At 41.9% G+C, this 15,659-nt stretch overlaps 1 protein-coding gene across 1 annotated transcript in view; it reads right to left on the bottom strand.

Moving 5' to 3' along the window:
• Positions 1-15,659, bottom strand: part of tusc3 (tumor suppressor candidate 3) — a 452,158-nt gene that overhangs the window by 171,128 nt on the left and 265,371 nt on the right. The window lies entirely within an intron of this gene.

Here is a 15,659-nt window from a genome sequence, read left to right as displayed (position 1 = left end):
ATATCAAAAGACTCGGTCATTATTTCTGATGATTTGTATTTGTTTTTTACTTTTCAATTTGTTTCAAAAATGTTTGAGACTGATGTGCTATCTCTCTATTCATTTGAACCATTCTCAGTTGCATTGGAATGTAACATTTAAAACATGACGGAAATATTACTGCACCTTCTTAAATATGTTATTCTTCATGAAATTATAGTATGTATAGTAGGAGACCATTTAACCCATTATGTTACTGTTGTTCAGAAAAGTGACCCTGATAAAAGGTCAAGACCTTGACAAAAACACAGTACAGATGAATAAAGTTAATATTCATTTATGTAATGCCATTGGTCAAAGGGCTGCAGGCCAATTAAGGCAGCTCAAGTCACTCCACCATGAGGGTCAAGCTCTTTGTTTAACTAAAGAGGCACATTCAGAACACAAATGTAAACACTCATTTTATTGAAGCTAAAGTGAACCAAATATTTGGATCAGATGTTCTTACATTATTAGCTTGAATCTTTACTCATAGCTTGTAATGTTCTCATTCTGTGACATTATCCCCCCCAATGTCAATGAGAGGTTACAACCAGATGTGCCATGATCTTATGAAGTGGTTGAGCAAGTTTCAAAGGCTGAGTAGCTCCTAAATTGAATAGGTGTTAATGAAATATAAAGTCCAGCTACTACTATAGTTACTTCAGTCGAGTGTATCTCGAGACAAGTATATATAGTATGTTTCTGTAGTAAACTGCATATATAGTCAGCTCCTTCTAGCAGAAATGCACTTTCATTTTGTTTATTAACACTGACACTGACTATATATGCAGCTTACTACAGAAACATACTATATATACTTGTCTCGAGATACACTTGACTGAAGTAACTATAGTAGTAGCTGGACTTTATATTTCATTAACACACATTCAATTTAGGAGCATGTAGGCTACTCAGCCTTTGAAACTTACTCCATTTGGCATCAACCACAGGGAACCCTTCACTTACTTGCTTAAAAAGAGTAACTATCTGCCTCTGTATTCAAAGATACTGCTTCCACCACCCTTTAAGGAAAAGTGCTCCATAACTGTCTGATAAAAAGAAAATCTTATTTGCATCTTTTCCACACCCCTCTTATCAAAATTCCTTATGTTAAACCCACATGAATTCAGCCAGTGCTGTGGTGAGTATCTTCATTGGCCTCAGTATCCCAAGTTAAAGAAGATGCATTTCACACTGGAGCTGATTTTTACCCAGCAATCTGTGCTGGAAGTACTTATTTGTGCTTGTTATAAAAGATTTGTTGAGCTATAACTGATTCTGAATGGTCAGTCCAGTGATACTCTCTATCACTATGAATAGCACTTGGATAGAGCAGCAAAGCTAACTGAGCTTAGCAATGAATCAGCAGCTTTACAAATATTTGTAAAACTGCCTTCCTCACATCTGACAGATCACCCCTGTCTTTTTGCAGATAGGAGAATAAAATGGAACATGCCTGGAGCCAAATGAATGGATGGGAAAGCGTGAAATGGTGGTCTGAAAGATCAATTGAAAAGAAAGTTCCCCAGTTGGCTTTCAAGAGCAGTAGAGAGGAGGATTGGGCACTGTGACTGGAAGAAGTGATTTGCAGTGTTAAGATGATCAAAAACAAAAACAATGATTGAGTGCAAAACAATGATAAAGAGCTGAGAGATTGTTGAAGTAATGCAGTGTTTCACTAGATACTTGAAACTGACTATGAATCCAATATAATAAGATAACGCAGCTGGCTGGGCACATTGTGCACACTGGGGGAAGCATTTTTCTGTATTTGTAAACTAGCTGCATTTGAATGTCTTTTTTTTATTGTTATGAATAGCCAAGGAGGTCATTGATTGCCGTATGAATGTAGCCCAGTGAGTCCAGTTGAGCTCTGTCTAAAAGCAAAACAGCCACTCACTCCCCGGCCTGCACATCATTGTCTTGAAAATTCTTTCCTTTCTGTCCAGGTTCCCATTTGCCTCCACTTGCAAATGGGAGCATGCTCACATTGCACGTTGCTCGATTGCACACTTGGATCACAAGCCCTTCCAGTGAGCTTTAGTCAACATGTAGCTATGCTTTGATTTGCTGTATCAGTGCAAACCACCACATCCCTGTTCACCCCTACCAGATAGTACACTCCAAATACAAACCATCAGTGGCGTAAAAATATGCATTTTGTGTCACTTTTGGCAATTGCCGTCAATCTGCATCCTTTGGCGATTGAATCTTTCGGCAATAGGAACAATTTCAGTTTATCCACTTTCCCTGGATCCTTCATTTTAAATACTTCTATCAGATCTCTCTCAACCTTTGCAGTTGCATGGAGAACAACCCAAGCTTCTACATTAAAAAAATTCAGGAGTCATAAAAAATGGATGGATTTACACAACATGGAATAGCAGAAAAAATCTCCTAATTAATGAACTGAAAGTAATAATCTTCGATAATAATAAAAGAAGGCACTTTATAGTAAAACATAATGAATTATTGCGATACTATAGTTCCAATTTGCATTACATGCAATTAATCACACTTGTAATGGACATTCTTGCATTTCCATCATATTTCGTGTATTTTTAAATATCATGGTAAAAAGCATTAAAAATTAGCAAATATTTGTTAAATAGTTTTCATTGGTTTTTCAAGCTACTTCAGAATTTTATTCTACAAAGACCCATGAGGTTCAAATTGAATAAAATAGAAATTCTTAGGTAAAAAAAACCCAGAATTTAAATGTTAATTTAAGCTGCAACACCACATGCACATATTTACCATTACCACCAAGTACCACTTGCTCTATTGATATCTATATACATATTTAAAGTGAAGGAGAATAAAACATTTTCCTTGCATATTTGAGTCAGGCTTTGTAAAGCAGTACCCTAACATCTCCACAATATAAAATGGTATCAAAAGACCCTTTCAAACACAGAAAATTAAGAGTATACCTTAAACAATTTTGTATATATAAAACTCACCTTGCACAGGTTATTGTTAAACTGACTGAGTGATCTGACCCTCAGTGGTGAATCTGACCTCAGGATTAATTGGTTGCATTTACTTTTCTAGGATGCTGAATTTACTTTCTGCTTTGAGTATGTGACCGTCCGGTCTAAACATTCTATTTGATTCTAGTCCTTTTCTTTCTATCAGAGTAGAAGTAATTCATGCTTGAAATTTCGTTTAGTTAGAGATACAGCGTGGAAACAGACCCTTCGGCCCACCGAGTCCGCGCTGACCAGCCGTCCCCCTTAAGCTCACTCAGGATCAAAATATTTTTCAGTGCTCACAATTTACGGCAACTATTTGGACAGTTTAACAAAGGAAAGGTAAGTTGCATGTACAATGTAGAAGGTGTTTTAATGCTTACAATCCCTTTGTAGATTGTATCGTTTCTATCCCCTCCCTACATGTCCGTATTTTTTATTCCCCTTTTCACAGACTCTTTAATCCCGCCTGCAAATTATTTATTTCTGCCCCGGGAGTTTCAGCCTTTCTTCTGGATCACAGCTGTTATTATATTTTACCAACATTTGAATCAATTTTAATTAAAAACATTAATCTGACTTCAATTTATAATCTTCCCATCTGGATTGCAGGAACACCACAAGCAGATATAATTGTCATTTAAATTCTTGTTTAAGTGTTATCTATGATGATTCCAGGTAATTGCATAGTAAATTAGATATTTAAGTAAATCCTTACTTTATTTTACAATGACATAACAAACAATAAAATTATTTTTGGTCGTCAGATAATTGAAGAGTGGGAATTGTATTGCATAAAATGTTATTCAAAAGCCAGAAATTCCCTTTATATGTAATGTAGGTGTGATAATTGAGTGCTATCACTGCATTATTCAATCGGTATTGTATGTTGCTTAATCATGAACAGAATAGGAGGGCCATTTATTTCATTAAGACATCATCATCATCGGCGGTCACTCGAAACAAGTATGACCGTCCGCTCCTCTCCTCTCCATAGGGTCGTCTGCTTGTGGATCTGCAGATGTCTGTTGAGACCGATCCGTGATCCACACACCTTAGTGCAACGTGGGCAGTGGAGTCTGGCGGTGGTTGGTAGTCCTCATGCCCCCTTCTCTCTCTCCTTATGGTGCTGTCGCTTTGTCTCTGCGACATGGCGTAGTACCACTTTGTGACGTGCAGCTCCTTCCTGCACGGATTTCCTCTAGGAGCACCTGTCCAGTGCAATGTGCTCCCAGTTGCTCGATGTGAGGTGGAATTTCTTCAGACTGTTCTTGATGTTGTCCTTGAAGCATTTCTTTGGCCCGCCGGGGGCTCGCCTTCCTTCAATTAAGAGTACAGGATTTGTTTAGGGAGACGTGTGTTGGATATGCGGATGACATGGCCATTCCATCAAAGTTGGTGCTGCATTATTGTGGTGGTGATGCTAGTCATGTTGGCTTCCTCCAGAACGCTGATGTTGGTGCATTTGTCTTCCCAGCTGATCCTCAGAATCTTTCGTAAGGATTTTTGATGGTATTGGTCCAGGGCTCTAAGGTGCCTGCTATAGGTGGTCCATGATTCGGCTCCATACAACAGGGTGGGGAGGACAACGGCTCTGTAGACCAGCAGTTTTGTTTGAGCCTTTAGGTCTCGGTCTTCAAAGACACTTTTCCTGAGTCTAGCGTAGACTCCGCTGGTACAACTCAGGCGATGGTTGACCTCAGAGTCGATGTCAGCTTTTGAGGAAGGAATGCTGCCAAGTTAGGGGAAGTGGTCAATGTTTTCATGAGTGGTGTCGTCCACTTTTATAGTGGGCTGGGTAGACGGCTGGTTGGGTGGAGGTTGATGTATGACCCGGGTCTTCTTGATATTTAAGGCTAGGCCCATGATGGCTCTGTATGCCTTGGCAAAGGCATTCAGGAAGCCCTGGAGGCCTTCTGCAGAGTGTGCTGCAATGGCGCAGTCATCCGCGTACTGAAGCTCCATGATGGTGGCGTTACTGACTTTGCTCTTGGCCTTCAACCTATTAAGGTTGAAGAGCCCACTGTCAGTTCGGTAGAGGATTGGGATCCCCTGTGGCAGCAATGAAGATGACAAACAGGATGGGTGGGATGATGCTTCCCTGTTTGACCCCGTTTCCACAGTGAAAGGCTCGGACTCGGAGCGGCAGTTGCAGAGCACTGTGACCGACATGCCATCATGTAGAAACCTCAATATTCTGATGTACTTGTCGTGACAACCGTACATTGATAGTATGCTCTAAAGAGTCTGGCGGCCTACCGAGTCAAAAGCCTTTGTCAGATCTATGAAGGCCATGTACAAAGGCTGCCTTTGTTCACGGCATTTTTCCTGGAGTTGGTGTGCTGTGAATATCATTTCTGCTGTACCTCTGGATGGGCGGAAGCCACACTGTGATTCTGCACAATGTACCTCCGCAGACAGTGGTAGAAGTCAGTTTGCGAGGACACGAGCAAGGGCTTTGCCTGTTGTTGACAGGAGCGAGATGCCTCTGTAGTATCTTTGTCCCCCTTCTTAAAAATGGTCACTTTTAGAGCATCCCTGAGTTCTGAGGGAAGTTCATCTTTTTCCTAGACCTTGAGGAGTAGTGCGTGGATGTGGTACAAGAGCTCCGGTCCAACTTCCTTTAAGATCTCATCTGAGATCCCATCTGGACCGGTGGCCTTGTTATTCTTAAGGCTCTTGATGACATCTTGAACTCTGTCATAGTGGGAGGTTCTTCCATGTCTTCTCTGATGGGACTCTGGGGGATGCGGTAGGTAATGTCTGGTTCAGTTGTGCTGTCACATTTGAGGAGTTCCTGGTGCTCTTTCCATCGGGCGTTAATGGACTAATTGTCCTTCAGCAGTTCTTGTCCGTCTTTTGAGCGCAGGAGGTTTAAGCTGCTGTAGCTTAAACCCCATAGACGGCCTTAGTAGCGCTGAAGAAGCCTCTGGTGTCACCTGAGTTTGCCCCAGTCTCTGGATTTCCAGAGCGTTATCTGTCCAACAAGAGTTCTTAAGCTCCCTCACCCGGCTCTGGACACCTTGGCTCTAGAGTGAGCCGCTCTTTAGGCCTTGCAGGTTACATCATTTTGCCAGGCACGAAAGGCTTTCCTTGTCTTGGAGATGAGCTGTTCTATCTCTGTGTCATTCTCGTCAAACCAGTCCTGGTGTTTTCTGGACTTGCACCCAAGGTTGTATTTACGGTATCAAGGATGGTGGATTTGAGTCGGCTCCAGTGCCCTTCAATCTCATCAGGATATTCCTGTTGGAGGCTTTCCCCAAGAGAAGCCTGGTCGCTGCTGGGTGGCAGTTTCTTCCAGGCTTTCAAGGTTCAGCCTTGGCCGGATCTGCTTCATTTGAATCCTCCACTTCCTCCTAAGTTCACGGCGGTCCCTGGCTCATACAATGACATAGTCAATGAGATGCCACTGTTTGGAGGGTGGGTGTCTCCAAGATGCCTTTAGTTTGTTTTTCTGGTGAAAGAGGGTGTTAGTGATGAGAGGTCATGCTGAGCATATTTGCTGAGAAACAGAGGTCCATTGGAGTTGTCGTTTTCAATGCCTTCCTTTCCTATGGTACCCTTCCAGAGGTGTTGATCCCAGCCGACCCTGGCGTTGAAGTCTCCAAGGAGAATAATCTCATCCTCCCTGGGAATTTTAGACAGTGTCTCGTCGAAGCAGGACAAGGTCTATTTTGCTTCCTCTTCAGAGTCTAAAGTAGGGGCATAGGCACTAACAACTGTTGCCATCTGGTTGTTGGCAAGCACCAGATGGATGGTCATGCACACTGATTCTCACAGGAAGTTCAAAGAGGTGGCTGATGAGCTGGTTCCTAATGGCAAACCCAACACCATGGATCCTGGGCCATAAAGTAATACAGCATGGAAATAGGCCTTTCAGCCTCACTTGTCCATGCCGACCAAAATGCCCTTTTAAACTACTCCCAATTGCCTGCATTAGGCCCACATCCTTCAAAATCGATGTACATGTCCAAATGTATTTTAAATGCTGTTATTGTACCTGGTTCAACCACTTTCTTTGACAGTTCATTCCATATGTGCACCATCTTTTGTGTGAAGAAGGCACCCCTTAGGTCACTTCTAAATATTTCTCCTCTCACCTTAAACCTATGCCATCAGTTTTTTGATTCCCCTTCCCGAGAAAAAAAGTATGCATTCATCTTATCTATGCGGCTAGTCCCCCTATGCTCCGAGGAATCCTGGCCTGCCAACCTCTTCATATATCTCCACATTGCAGACTCTCACACCACGGGGTCTGACTGTGCTGGGTCCTAGTGCTCCCCCCCCCCCCCCCCAACACATGGAACCTCAGTGGGTGTTCCACTGGGTCTTCCCCTTCCCCCTGGTACCATGTGACCCCAGCTACTCCCCACCCACACTATAGTCCTCATACAACCCTCCTCCCTGACCACCCACAACCCCACTACCAGACATCGCCTCGGCCTCCGTGCACTCACCTGCCTTCCTCCGGCCCCAACCCCCATCCTTGCCGTGTTTTCACCATTCCCCCTGACCTCCGCCTCTCTGATACCAAATGGTCTGTCCTAAGCAGAGGCCTCACCTTTGTTCCCCTCCGTCCCCACCTCAATGAGTTCCGCGTCCGCCATGATGTGGAGCTCTTCTTCTGTCTCCTCCGCATCTACAGCGTTTTTCCATGGGAAGGGGTCCTCAACCCTAGTGATGACCCCTTCTCCTGTCTCCCACGGACCCCCTCCTCTTGAACCCCCCTCATGGCCATCAACCTGCTTTAGACCTTTTTATTTTAAAGAGCCGGCGGGACATCAACCGCCTCAACTTTTCCACTCCCCTTTCTCACTCTAACCTCTCCCCCCCCTTGAACGTACAGCCCTCCACTCACTCTGCAACAACCCAGACTGGGTGATAAAACCTGCCGACAAGGGAGGTGCCGTGGTAGTCTGGCGCGCAGATCTTTACCGGTCTGAGGCCAGACGCCAACTCTCAGACACCTCCTCCTACTTATCCTTGGACCATGACCCCCACAGACGAGCACCAGGCCATTATAACCATATAACAATTACAGCACGGAAACAGGCCATCTCGACCCTTCTAGTCCGTGCCGAACACGTATTCTCCCCTAGTCCCATATACCTGCGCTCAGACCATAACCCTCCATTCCTCTCCCGTCCATATAACTATCCAATTTATTTTTAAATTATAAAAACGAACCTGCCTCCACCACCTTCCCTGGAAGCTCATTCCACAGAGCCACCACTCTCTGAGTAAAGAAGTTCCCCCTCATGTTACCCCTAAACTTCTGTCCCTTAATTCTCAAGTCATGTCCCCTTGTTTAAATCTTCCCTACTCTCAGTGGGAAAAGCTTATCCACGTCAACTCTGTCTATCCCTCTCATCATTTTAAAGACCTCTATCAAGTCCCCCCTTAACCTTCTGCGCTCCAAAGAATAAAGCCCTAACTTGTTCAACCTTTCTCTGTAACTTAGTTGCTGAAACCCAGGCAACATTCTAGTAAATCGCCTCTGTACTCTCTCTATTTTGTTGACATCCTTTCTATAATTAGGCGACCAAAATTGTACCCCATACTCCAGAATTGGCCTCACCAATGCCTTGTACAATTTTAACATTACATCCCAACTTCTATACACAATGCTCTGATTTATAAAGGCCCACACACCAAAAGCTTTCTTTACCACCCTATCTACATGAGATTCCACTTTCAGGGAACTGTGCACAGTTATTCCCAGATCCCTCTGTTCACCTGCATTCTTCAATTCCCTACCATTTACCATGTACGTCCTATTTTGATTTGTCCTGCCAAGATGTAGCACCTCACACTTATCAGCATTAAACTCCATCTGCCATCTTTCAGTCCACTCTTCCAACTGGCATAAATCTCTCTGTAGACTTTGAAAATCGACTTCATTATCCACAACCCCACCTATCTTAGTATCATCTGCATACTTACTAATCCAATTTACCACACCATCATCCAGATCATTATCTCAAACACTATCACTGGCTTCATCATTTCCGGCTCCCTGCCCTCCCAAGCCTCCAACCTCATCGTTCCCCAGCCCTGCATGGCCCGATTTTACCTTCTCCCCAAAATCCACAAAACTGACTGTCCTGGCAGACCAATTGTTTCTGCTTGTTCTTGTCCCACCGAACTTATTTCCACACACCTCGACTCCATCCTATTCCCCCTGGTCAAATCCCTCCCTACCGATGTCCAAGACATCTCACACGCTCTTTGTCTCCTCCATGACTTCCGTTTTCCAGGCCCCCATTCCCTCATCTTCACCATGGATGTCCAGTCACTCTACACCTACATCCCCCACCAGGAGGGTTTTATGCCCTCCATTTCTTCCTCGACTGCAGAACCAACCAATCCCCATCTACTGATAGTCTCCTCCGCTTCCTGCAACAACTTTTCCTTTGACTCTTCCTATTTCCTCCAAATCCAAGGCGTAGCTATGGGCATGTGCATGGGCCCCAGCTATGTCTGCCTCTTTGTAGGGTACGTCGAACAATCCTTGTTCGAGGCATTCCGTGGCCCTATCCGCGAACTATACCTCCGCTACATTGACGACTGCATTGGTGCTACCTCCTGCACCCATGCAGAACTCACTGACTTCATCCATTTCTAACTTCATCTTACTAACTTCCATCCAGCACTCAATTTCACCCGGACCAATTCCAACATCCCCCTACCTTTTCTTTTTTTTCTTTCTTTTTTTTTAATTAGAAGTACAGTAAATTACAATAATACACATCAGATATATCTTATTACATTTGTTGTAACACTTCGTTTTTCGAGCTTTAAAAAAGATAGAAATAAAAGAAGTAAGGAAAGTGAGCAAGCATCGTGAAGGTGCAGGAAATTGTTGGGGAAAGAAAGCCCCTTAGGGAAGAAGTTAGAGAAGGAAGTAAAGAAAGGAAATAAGACCCTAGAAAGAAAAGAAAAAAAAGGAAAAACAATCGCTCTATTGTAACACAAAACTCCGCAAAAAAGGATATACCAACCGTATTTTTTTTTTTTTTAATTTATTTTATACCCCCCGTTACCAGATCCTGGTACCATTTATATTTTAAATTACTATTGCACCTTACTAGCCGTGGGTTTGTTATATAATAATTTTATCCATGCGATGAAGTTCTCTCCCATTTGAAAATTTTGCAATACTTTAATCATATAATCCCATTCTACTTGATCAAACGGTTTTTCTGCGTCCAGTGAAATGATAGATAACTCTTGTTCTTGAGGTTTGTGAGAGTGCATTATGTTAAGCAGATGTCTCAGGTTATTAAATGAATGTCTCTTAGGTATAAATCCCGTTTGATCCTCATTTATTAATTTACTAACATATTGACTTAGTCTTCTAGCTAGTGTTTTCGCTAGTATTTTTTGATCCGTATTTAACAAAGCAATAGCTCTATATGAGCCTGGTTCTTCTATATCTTTATCTTTTTAAAGTATTAATGTGATCGTTGATTCTGCTAGTGTTTCAGGTAAGATTTGTTCTTTAAAAGCGTATGTATACATTTTCTGTAGACGTGGTGTAACTATGTCGTAAAAACATTTATAAAATTCATTACTGAATCCGTCTGGTCCTGGTGTTTTTCCATTCTTAAGTGTGTTTATTGTGTCTTCTATTTCCTTAGATGTAATTTGTGCTCCCAGTTCCTCTTGTTCCTTCAGTTCTAGTTTTGGAAGGTTACAATTGTCCAAAAATTCTGAAACTTTATTATTGTCTATTAGCGTTTTTGATGTGTATAAATTCTTGTAAAATTGAGCAAATCTTTTATTGATATCATTAGGTAGCGTTAATAATTCCCCTCTATCTGATTTAATCTTTAAAATTGCATGATCTTTTTCCCGTCTTTTTCAGTTGGCGTGCCAAAAGTTTATGGGGTTTATCCCCAAATTCGAAATGTTCTTGTTTTGTAATTTGGAATAATCTTATAACCTTCTCTGATAATAATTTATTTAGCTTAAATATCAGTATTAAAATTTTATTATGTTTATCCATAGTTGGATCTTTAGCATTATCTATATCTAGTTGTCTGATTTGTTCTTCTAATTGTCTTTGTTCATTCTTATTCTTTTTGTTTTGAAAAGCTTGATACGAGATAATGACTTCTCTAATAAATGCTTTGAAGGATTCCCATAATAAAGTGGGGGATATATCTGGTGTATCGTTTGTCTCAAAAAATAGGTCCATCTGTTTTTTTAGATATATACTCCCTTGCGGGTCTTTCAAAATTTGCGAGTTAAACCTCCAGAACGATTTGTTCGTAGACATTCCTTCTAATTTTAGAACGAAAGTTAGCGGGGAGTGATCTGAAATCGCATTGGTGTGATATTTAGGGTTCATAGTATAAGGGATTAGTTTTGTATCCACTAGGAAGTAGTCTATACGTGAGTATGTTTTGTGTACCATTGAATAAAACGAGTATTCCCTTCCAGTCGGATTCGCGATCCTCCAGACGTCTGCTATATTTGTATTTTTTATATATGTATTTAAGAGTTCACTAGTTTTAGATTTCATATTACCTTTGTTTTTGCATCGATTTATCTAAGTACGGATCTAAAACACAGTTGAAGTCTCCTCCAATTATAACATTTTGGTAGTTAAATTCTGCGATTGTATTCAGGATTTTATTAAAAAATTGAGGATTATCAAAATTGGGCGCATATATGTTTACCAAGGTGATTGGCGTAGCATGGATCTCTCCTGTAACTATAATATATCTCCCTTCCTTATCTGATATAATGTTCTTTGATTTGAATGGTATTCCTTTGCGAATAATGATTGCGGTGCCTCTAGATTTCGAAGTATATGAGGAGTGAAATGTTTGGCCTATCCAATTCGCCCTCAATCTCATCTGATCTTGATGTTTAAGGTGCGTTTCTTGTAGAAACGTAATGTCCGTGTTATATGATTTCAACTGAGCTAGTATTTTGCCCCTTTTAATTGGTTCATTTTATTTTATTTAGCGAATGCAAAGTCCTTTAGCCAAGCAGTTGCCTCTTGATCTGCTGTATGAAGGGTGACAAGTCCTCCTTTGAGTCTTTGTTGAGGGCATGCTTCAATGATGTGTTGCATTGTTTGCTGCTCTCCACAAGCACACCATGGGGTTGGACTGCTGCCCCATTTGTGAAGGCTGGCCAAGCAGGGGCCATGTCCAGTCCTGAATCTATTCAGCGTCGTCCACTGCTTCCTTGGGAGATTGGTGCCAGGGACCGGTAGGGTGGGGTCTGACACCAGATGTTTATTTGGGACGTCCTTGGACTCCCATTCCCTTTTCCAAGCTGATTGGATGGTGAAATCAGCTGGTGGTGGGTTCTTCCAAATTGGTCGTCTAGATGGAAGTCGAGCAGTGGGTGGGTTGAAGATGTCCATGTGAATTGGCAGATGAGGGGAGTTTTTGGTCTTTTGGAGCATCCTTTGAGTGAGGACTACTCGCCGGATGTGTGGAGGGGCTATGTTGGATAGGACAGGGAGCCAGGGGAGTGGTGTTGAGCGGATTGTTCCTGTGATGATCCTCATTGTTGAGTTCAATTGGGTATCCACATGGTGTGTGTGGGATGACCTGGACCAAACAGGGGCACAATATTCGGCTGAAGAAAATGCAAGGGCTAGTGCTGAAATGCGCAGTGTGGGGGCTGCTGCCCCCCACTTTGAGCCAGCAAGCTTACTGAGGAGATTGTTTCTGGACTTCACCTTAGCTGCTGTTCTTTTAAGATGTTCCTTGAAGGATAGGGTCCTGTCAAGGGTCACTCCGAGGTAGGTTGGAGTGGGGGCATACTTCAGTTTGGTCCTGCTCAGATAGATGTTCATTGGTTCATTAATACCCTTTATATTCCAGCTACACAATGTGATTCCTCCCATTTTCTTTTGTTTATCATCTTGCATTTTCTCTGATTTTAATACCCTTATTTATCACGGTGCATCCATACCTCAGGACTCTGGATATTTGGGGGGCGTTTATATTACTAACTTCCTTGGTAGATCCCTTTTGCGATTTTCCTTGAAAAAAAAACACATAGTAGTGACATATTGTGATAAAAAAAAAAATTGAACAAGTAAAATTACAGTGTCTGAAGTATTCGACACTGTAGTGCATGTCCCACGCGTCTGTGGGATTCGACATCTATTCGACTTCCGAAGTTGATGTTGTACAATTAGCTCCGCTCCTTTTATTACTCTAAACCTAGGAGGGCGGTACCATTTCAAAATCAATTATATTTCACCCAATTACACTATATATATATATATATATATATATATATATATTTCATTCAGACTTATCAGATCTGTGTTCAGCTACTGTGACATTTATTTATCTAACACTTTCATCTACTAATTATTTATAATTAGTTATACTTTTGATAATAGTAAGCTGTTAGCTGTAAGGGTTAACCAGAAACAGGCTCCTGGAATTATGTGGTGCCTGAGTCTACTCCCTTCCCCACACAAACTACATAACACTTAAACATTCAGTATTATCTACTTTAATTCTAAAATTTGTTATCTCTATATACGCGCTAGTCAGTCTTTTTAGCACATTATTACATTTTGCCCATTATATAGTTCAGGTTAGTTTCCATTTATATTTCTATATTAGTATTGTTAATTATTGTTAATTCTCTATATTTTGTAAAGCTGTTTTAAGATCTTAAACTGCCATTTGTCCTTGTGATGTTTTCCACATTCGGCTCTGCTGTTCGTCTCTGCGTTGCTTATCAGTCTTTCCTTCATTTTGAACAAAGAATGTCCTTGAGTTGAATTCCAAAGCGTCCAAAGGAGATAAGGTGTCTAGACCGGCGCACGTGGAAATGCTCTTCCATTTTAAACTTTTAGAGAATAGTGTTTCTTCCCTTATCTTCGGGTGTTCTCTGTGAAGTAATAAAAGGAAAGAAATTGTCCATATCGTCCCGCTGCCTTGATTAATCTTCTGTTTCTGCCACAATCTCTTGGGCATATTTATAAGATGCGTCCGAATTAGTGAAAGTTTTCTCTTTTCCCTTGAAAGTAATGCGCATCCTGGCCGGATAAAAAATGCCACATCTGACATCTTTAACTCCATGGAGAATCTGTCTTGTCTGTGCGAACTTTCTTCTCTTTTGCACGATCTCACAGGGATAATCCCGGAGGAGTTTGATAGTGTCGTTTCCAAAGGTCATCTTCACTCCATATTTGATTTTTTTCATCAGCTCTTCAAATGCTGAAATGGCCCGAAGTTTGACTATGATCTGTCGTGGGTGGGCCGGATCTGCTTGTGATCTTGGCTTAAATCTAGGTATTCGATGTGCCACTTCAATTTCCGGTTCCACAGGTAAATTAAGTACCTTTTTGATTAAGTTGGCAGTGAACTCACGGGCGTTATTTCCCTCTGCTCCTTCAGTTACTCCCAGTATTCGTAAAATTTGGCGCCTTGAGCGAGCTTCGAGATCAAGACATTTATCTGAGACTTTTGCCAGTTGACTCTTGAGGCTGTCTAGTTCTAGCTTCATTCCCTGCATATCTTCAGCCATTTGATCAACAACTGTTTCCATGTCTTTCATTGCAGTTACTTGTGAAGAAACAATTACATGCACAGCCTCAAACGTCTTCTTAGATTCTTCTTCGCCTTTATTAATTCTCCCCATTAGCTCTTCATGCACATCCTCAATTCGTTTTTGTATAATGCCAATGCAGTCAATAACTTTTTGATTACCAGCATTAATGTTCGACATATTTTCCATCAATTTGACATTATATTTTCCATCATTTTTAAGTTTCCAGCCTCAATATCCTTTCTCAGTTCTCTTACCGAGTTCTTTATCTTCTCCATTTCATTTTTCTCCTTAGTAGCCATCTCAGTCTTGACCCTTGTAGCCATTCCAGAATCCACTTCAGAGGTCTGTTCTTCAGTTTTCTGTGTTTTCAGCAGTTTTGAGATTGTTCTCTGAGGGCTCTGAGCTGAAGACGGTTTTTTTCATTTAAAATCCTTTATCCTCCGTTTCAAATCGCAGCTCTTACTGATGATGTCATCAGCACGACGTCCCGGGGCTCTGGTCAGTTTTTGAATTGGTCCCGACCTCCAGACCCGATTTTAACGCGAAAAATCGCGATTTTACAGCAGCGGAGCTAAAAGTTGCGACTGCTAGTGCAGCATGGCGCCACCGGAAGTCCTCCCTACCTTTTCTTGATCTCACTCTCTCCATCGCATATAACAGACTACTGACCGACATCTACTACAAACCCACTGACTGCCATGGCTATCTGGACTACACTTCTTCACACCCTGCTTCCTGTAAGGACTCCTACACCTACTCCCAATTCCTCCATCTATGCCGCATCTGCACCCAGGATGAGGAGTTCGAAAAAAATTAAATTTCTTTATTTATATAGCACATTTTTAGTCAACTTGCATTGACCCCAAAGTGCTTCACATAATTACATCCACACACACAGGCAAAGGTGGGTGAAGTGTCTTGCCCAAGGACACACACAGGCAAAGGTGGGTGAAGTGTCTTGCCCAAGGACACAACGACTGTATGCACTCCAAGCAGGATTCGAACCTGCTACCTTCCGGTTGCCAGCCGAACACTTAGCCCATTGTGCCATCTGTCGTCCACACAAGGGCATCGGAGATGTCCTTATTCTTTGGGGAACGGGGGTTCCCCTCTTCGTCTATAGAT

This window comes from Amblyraja radiata, chromosome 1 (genome assembly GCF_010909765.2).
Source record: "Amblyraja radiata isolate CabotCenter1 chromosome 1, sAmbRad1.1.pri, whole genome shotgun sequence".
In the NCBI taxonomy this organism is placed as follows: Eukaryota; Metazoa; Chordata; class Chondrichthyes; order Rajiformes; family Rajidae; genus Amblyraja; species Amblyraja radiata.
The sequence above is the reverse complement of the archived record's forward strand: the minus strand, read 5'-3'. Positions and strand labels throughout refer to the sequence as shown.